General features: G+C 40.9%; 1 protein-coding gene and 1 long non-coding RNA gene across 4 annotated transcripts in view; one reads left to right on the top strand and one right to left on the bottom strand.

Annotated features, from left to right (window-relative positions):
* The window catches only part of RCOR3 (REST corepressor 3), a 26,946-nt gene extending 26,940 nt beyond the window's left edge, over positions 1-6 (bottom strand). Inside the window, exon 1 of one of the 2 annotated variants that reach the window (XM_027681809.1) lies at positions 1-6. This exon is cut by the window's left edge and continues 249 nt beyond it. The gene's annotated coding sequence lies outside the window, so the exon portion shown is untranslated. The other variant, XM_027681804.1, reaches the window with a different exon arrangement.
* A 428-nt stretch (positions 7-434) lies between these two features.
* Positions 435-6,859, top strand: part of LOC113966806 — an 8,178-nt gene continuing 1,753 nt past the window's right edge. Inside the window, exons 1-2 of one of the 2 annotated variants that reach the window (XR_003533967.1) lie at positions 435-686; positions 5,996-6,036. This is a non-coding gene — a long non-coding RNA (uncharacterized LOC113966806). The other variant, XR_003533966.1, reaches the window with a different exon arrangement.

Raw genomic sequence — 6,859 nt, 5'->3', positions numbered from 1 at the left:
CCTCCTCCCCCCGACTGCCGCGCCCCCCCTCCCCCGGCGCTGGGAATCCCTCCGCGCCGGCCCGGCCGGATCTCGCTGAGGGGGCGGGGATGCCGGCGGAGCTCCGGCGGCGCAGCCGAAGGAAGAAGGAAGGATTCCTCCCGCTCCCAGACCTCGGCCGCGCCTCCGCGCCGCGGGGCTCTCCCGGCGAGTGGGGCCGGAGGAGAGAGGGGACTATTTCCCGCCGGCGGCGCAGGGATCCCGGCGGGACGGATTTTGGCGGTCGCCGGTGGTGCCGGGGCCGGGAAGGGGCCGCGCGGGGACAGGAGCGAGCGGGGGGCCCGGGGCGGCGGCGGAGGAGGAGGAGAAGGAGGAGGAGGAGGAGGAGGAGGGGGGGGGGGGCGGGGGCGGGGGCGGGGGCCGGCCCCCGCGGGGACAGTCACTTCGGGGGCGGTCACTTCGGGGGCGGAGCAGGGCCGGGGGGCCGGGCCCCGTCGGTGAAGACCGGTGCTGTCACATCGATGAAATCGCACAATGTGTGAACCCGTGCTGGTTTTTCTTTCTAATTTTTTCTAATAATTCTTTCTAATATTTGTTTATTTACCTTCTAATATTTATTTATTCACCTGTTTAATGCAGTTCGTGTGTGTTACCAAGCGCTCCCGTGTCACCGCCCAGTTTATATCATAATATTCGCGTTTTATCAGGTGAATAAAAGGCTGAGAGGAGCTCCAGGCCGAGACTGAGTTACAATGTGGCAATAGTCTTGCTGCTAAATTTGGAGATGCATTAGTGTGGTTTGTTTCTATGAGAATGCATTTAATGTTGTTGTGACTGTACTTTAATTATGTGTTAAAGGTATTTTTAATGATGCAGTGATAACTTGTCAGTCTGATTTCCTGATGTAGGGAAAAAAGTATAAACGTAAAGCTACCATTGCTATATCTTGTAGCCAAGTCTCATGTGCCAACTAAGAGTGGCTGACACAATCCATTACCCTTTGTCACATCTCAGCAATTCTTCCCAAACTTTGCCCTGTCGGCTGTCTGCCCCAAGTTGGTTGGCTGATTGAAGAATGCTAGCTGGAATGGTACAGCTGCTTTCTTACAGTGACATTAAAGGGAGATGACTACTCGTGTCCCTACTTGTGACTACAAAGTGTTCATAGTGTTTTATGGTAGGTTTGTAACATGATGTAGTTAGCTATGTTTGCAGGGTGCTATTACTTGATCCTTATCTTGAAATCAGCCTGTTATGATCAAATTATATACTTTTGAAAAACCTTTGATTTACTTGTATTTCCTAGAATATGTCGGGATAATATTGTCCAGACTCTTCCTGCCTTGGGAATGTTGTGGTCTTTGAAGAACTGTTTTTGTGGCAACTTTTGGCAGATGACGATGAAAAATGGGAGAAAAAAAGCTGTGACTTTTTTATGCTTGCTAGTATCTCTCTCCAAGAACTGGAAAGAAAGATCAGTAAGTAGAAGGTCAAAGGAAAGGTGGTTGACTGCCTGCAAGTACCTCAACAATTGAGGATTTGTAATCTCTCAGTTTAATGTATACCAAAGAATTCACATAAGAAAACATGCACAAATGCCAGAGCCACAGAAAAATCTTGAACCGACATTTGTACTTTTTGGACACAAAATCAATAAGAAAACTTGCAGGAAGTTGGTATTTGTTGTTTTAGTTCTCCTAAAGCTGGCTATTTGAGGCTTTTTAGCTTTGTTTTGTGCAGGTGTGAAGTTTGGGCATATGTGCAGGATTATGACTGCACATGTCTGACAGTTCTTAACTACTGATACAGCCACTGAAAATTTTAGTAAGCTGTTACAGCTTTCAGGAATGCTAAGTTGTTACAAGTGTCATGAAAGTAACCACCTGAAAGGAAGAAAGATTCCTTGTCAACGCAGTTGGGAGGAGAATTGTCTAAAACACTTGACTTTTTGTTTCTGTATTTGCATGACTGCTGATAAAACTGCATTTCAGAGGTTGCATTAAGAGAGTGTGGGTTCACTTAGACAAGCACTGAGATATTAGCAGATGCATGTAGTGATTCTTTTTCCCCATGCTGTCTGAATGTTGGCTTGTTTTGGACTACTCCTCCTCTTGTATTCTTGTGTTATCCTTCTCTTCTGTTTTTAATTTTATTTTTTTTATTCCCCCCCCCCATAACTCCTATGTCATATTCAGTATGTGGGTGCTTCTGGATTAGATGTGACATGATAAGGCAGGCAGTTGTTTAAGATTGGTCCTGCATTTGTTCTAGAAACTATGTATAAGGAATTAGCTTAGACTAATATTGGCATACAGAATCATAAAATCGTAGCATGCTTTTGGTTGATTGAGACCTTAAAGATCATCTAGTTCCAACTGCCCTGCCAAGGGCAGGTATGCCACTTACTAGATCAGGTTACTCAGAGCCCCATCCAACCTGGCTTTGAACGCTTCCAGAGATGGGGCACTCACAATCTCTCCTTATTGTATGCTGTATCCTTCCTTCTGTTGTATCCTTCCTTTTGTGTATCCTTATTCATAATTTGTGTTTCTAAACATAAGCTGTGGAGAGCAGCAATGTAACCACTGCATTCAGAATGTGCAACTTGGGCCAGTCTGAAGATTCATTTTATGAGCCTACCAGTTTTCTGTTCTTGGAGATTATGCCTTTCTTCTTAAAAAACCTATTTTCCAAGTCATAGTTTCAGGGGGAAAGGTCATGTTTGGGCAGGAGGGAAGGGATTCCTGGAGTGCAAAGTGGATTGCATCAGAAAGGAAGGGAATTAAGGAGTGGAGAATTTGTAAACGAGGAAAGCAAAGCAGTTGCTTCTTCCCTTCTACTGAAATTGCTAAAAGGCTTTAGTAGAAACAGAATCTCGAAAAGGAAACAGCTTTCACTATCCATGAATTAACTCAGCTTAAAACCCACATGACTTCTGAGGTTGCTCCACACAGGTTTGATGCCTCTTGCAACCATCTTTGTTAGTGCAAGTTCTTGGAATTCATTGCTTAAAATCAGGCTGTTGGACTGTGGACTTCTGTAATTCATTATTATTACCTTACAGTGAGGGATAATGACAGTATTAACTGTTGAGTGGTGAGCCATGGGAAAGTAAAGACAGTTTATTCAGAAGAAAATAACTTCTTAAAACTGTGTGGGTTTACATGCTTATATTACTATAAAATCGTTTAGGTTGGAAAAGACTTCTAAAATTATGTGGTCCAACCATTAACCCAGCACTGCCACCATCACCAAAACATGTCTTTAAGTGCCACATCTACACATCTTTTAAATACCTCCAGGGATGGTGATTCAACCTTTTCCCTGGCTGGCCTGATCCAGTGCTTTACAACTCTTTCTGTGGAGAAAGTTTTCCAAACATCCAATCTAAACCTCCCCTGGTGCAACTTAGGCTGTGTCCTCTCATCCTATAGCTTGTTACTTGAGAGGTGAGACCACCCCCCACCTTGCTACAACCTCCTTTCAGGTAGTTGTAGAGACCAAAGAGTTCTCCGCTCAGCCTCCTTTCCAGGCTAAACAACCACAGCCCCCTCAGCTCCTCCCCTCAGCTCCTCCTTATAAGACTTGTGCTCCAGACCCTTCACCAGCTTTGCTGCTCTTTGGATGCTCTCTGGCACCTCAGTGTCTTTCTTGTATGTTATGCCCATCTCACCTATGAAATTTCTAGCTCATGAAAAGTATTGCAGATCACATGTTTGGCCTCTTTATCTTATGGTGACAGTTTCATGCTTTCAGGTTTTTTTGGAAAGAACATTTTGACAGTTGCTTGTATTGGCAATGTTACTTTACACCATTTAAAATCAGTGTCTTTTTAGATATTTTTAGAAACAGGTCAGACAGATTTGTGATGCTTTTTTAGAAAAATTATGAATATATAATGTGTGTTGTGTGAAACACAGAGAAAATGGGATGACCTCTTTGGCAATATTCAGCTTGGAAACTTGTGCTTTAATGTGAGGTTTATAATTTCCTTTGGTATGAATGTTCCATAAAGAAAAGTAAGCTCTTTGTCTTCATAAACACATTAAGAAAAGCTTGACTGGAATCAAGGTAATTTCAGATAAATTACCCCTCTTGGAGTCTGTTCGCTCCTCTGCTGGAAAAATATATAGGTGTCATCTGTCAAGTACTGTGTTTCTTTTATATTAAACACAACTAGGCCTGCTGGGTGGTAAGTGGGAGGCTTAGAGTGGACAGGTTGAGATTTATTATTTCTTTCAGACTGATGGTTGTTGCTGTGTTTAATTCAGCATTCTTGAATTTTCCAAAGACTTCACATTTTACTGGAACGAGTAGAAGATGGTGGAAGTTGTGGGTTTTCTATAGTTCTAGAAAATCAGGCCTTCAGTCTCAAGCTAGCACTTATTAGTATTTCTGAATTCTAGTTTTAATTTTTTATTAAGTCAGAAATTAGTAAAAATTTGTTCTATAGCTGACCAGTAAAATGCAACAAATAAAGCATTTGCTAACTACCTTGCTGGCGTTAATATCCCCCACTTGAGAACTGAGATTTTTTTCTTTGTTTTCTTTATTTTTATAGGGCTGCCTTCCAGTTACAGGTTTCAAGAGTTATCTGCTTTCCAGATCTGAATGGAATTCTTCTGCATCAGGACAGTCAGTAACTTATTCTTGGGAGATGCAGAAAGTCATGCTGTAGATTCTTTTAGAAGTCTAAGGCCTTCTGCAGTTGTAGATCCTTTTTCCTATTTAAATACCTGCCACCAGCTGATGAAATCATACACTTCTGAAACCTTTGCCAAAATTTGATTTGTACAGTGTTGGTGGTAGATATGTTGAATGGAGTTGGGAATGTTAGGATTTGGCACTGTGTTAAAAATAGTATTTTGAAATAAATTATTTGCTGCACTGTAGGAAGGCTTATTCAGAAACGAGCATAATGGGTTGGTGCTAACATCCATCTTGTCCAGTACTTTGATCCTGACAGTTATGAACAGCAAAGGCTACAGAGGAACTAATTTTGGGGCTGGTGCCATAATCTCCATTCTATGTTGGCAAGAAGCCTATTCTTGGTCTTCTAAAGATTTGCTGAAGCTCTGAAGCATAAAGGTTGCTATCTTTTGAAGAAAAATAAAACAATTTTGATTCCTCTGGTTGCGTTATGAAAACATCTGTTCCACATATTTGTAGACTCTTGTCTCAGTGACTTTCTATAGCAGTGAGTTCTACTGACACTATATGGTGCTTTTTTTTTTCCTTTAAAAGGAAGTTATTTTTATTTTTCTTGACAGGAGGGACAGTTGTTCCTCATCAGCCCTTTCAGTATCATTATTTAATTTCTCTGCAGTTAATCTAAATATCTAGTAAGCTGTACTGTTTACAAAAATTAAAGAGGGTTCTGTGTCCAGTTGATTATCATGACAGACTGTGGGAAAAGCCTGAGTTTAACTGGCTTAATCTTGTCTTATGTAGGCAACTTGGGACAATAGATCATTGCAGAAAGTTGTTTTACAGACATCATTTAAGCCGCTTATATTTTTGCATACCCTCTTCAAAGTAAATTTTGGTAATAGCTGGCAGTATGCCTTTGAATCAAAACATTGACATTCACTATTGTCAGTGAATGTTCTCAGACTGTGTATGAATAGCCTGTGTACATGGCTGAAATGGTAGCATCTTTTTACAAATAATTTCTGTTTAGAGCCAGTTGTTTCCTACAGAAAGAAAAAAAGGCATTATAATTGTTTTGGTAAGCTAGTGTGCTTTTGCTTTGTCCTATCTTACTTTTGCATACAGTTATCTAAACTACTTTTCATAGGACTGTTCAGCAGAAAGCAGGTATCACCTGATTGATACTTACAGCTGTTGGACTTCTGTAAGAAATGTTATTTTGTTTCTCCTGCATGATATTTACATTTTTGTGGGTTCGTTTGTTGTGGGGTTTTGTTCATTTTTTAATGCAAAGCAAAGCAAGTACTTTGATTCCATGCACTTGGTGAAATGTGTGCTAAACTTGTGCTTTATTCTTTCTTGTCAGGTTGTCCCTTGCTGTTGTACTTGAAGAGGTGACCATTTGCTGTGAGTTAATAATGTTTATTCTCTCTCCTATGTGTTTCTCCTCTGTCTCCTTCTGTGCAATAACATTACAAAAGGAAAACATACTGTGCAAGATTTTCTCCTTGGAGTTAATAAACGCTCACTTCATTGAGAAAGATGTTCTTTAAAACATATGAGAATAAAATAAAAAAAAGATGCTCTGGTATGTTACTATGTTATATGCCTAATCCTGAAAAAGAGGTAACCTTGCCCCAAACAGCTTACAGTTTGTTGAGGATCCAGCCAGTGTGTGTAATCAACACTAGGAAAACCAAGGGAGAATAAAGGAAACATCAGTTATATGTTAACATGAACAAACTTTGTAAAATTACTGTAACCCCGTACTGCCCATCCATTTAAGACACAATGTCATTACAGGAGTAATCTTGAGGGATGTGAAAGAACCAAATAAAGTAGTGTTAAGAACTTCACTTGAGGAAGAAGATTTATTTCTGCATGTGGAAAAAAAAGTGTAAAGAGTGTTGTAGTAACTTGTAGTGGTAGCTTGTTTTTTGTATGTCTTGGGCCTTGGGCTGTCAGAACATTTTATGCTGTAGCATACTGGAACCTCCTGCTAAATTTTGTTCTCCATAGCTTCTCTTATCTGGCTTCGTGTGATTTAAGGATGGGGAGAAGGGGTATAAAGTGGAAAATAACTCTGACTATGTATGACCAAAAAAGTCCCCGAGGCATTACAGGAGTTTATATTTCTGTTTTCCACACCGTTGTTTCTATAGAAAAGTATTTACTGTTTCTTAGAAATCCCTGTGTTGTGGAGTTAAGCTGGATTTTGGAGGTCAGTGTG

This window comes from Neopelma chrysocephalum, unplaced genomic scaffold (genome assembly GCF_003984885.1).
Source record: "Neopelma chrysocephalum unplaced genomic scaffold, ASM398488v2 Primary Assembly neopelma1_61b, whole genome shotgun sequence".
Lineage (NCBI taxonomy): Eukaryota > Metazoa > Chordata > Aves > Passeriformes > Pipridae > Neopelma > Neopelma chrysocephalum.
The sequence above is the reverse complement of the archived record's forward strand: the minus strand, read 5'-3'. Positions and strand labels throughout refer to the sequence as shown.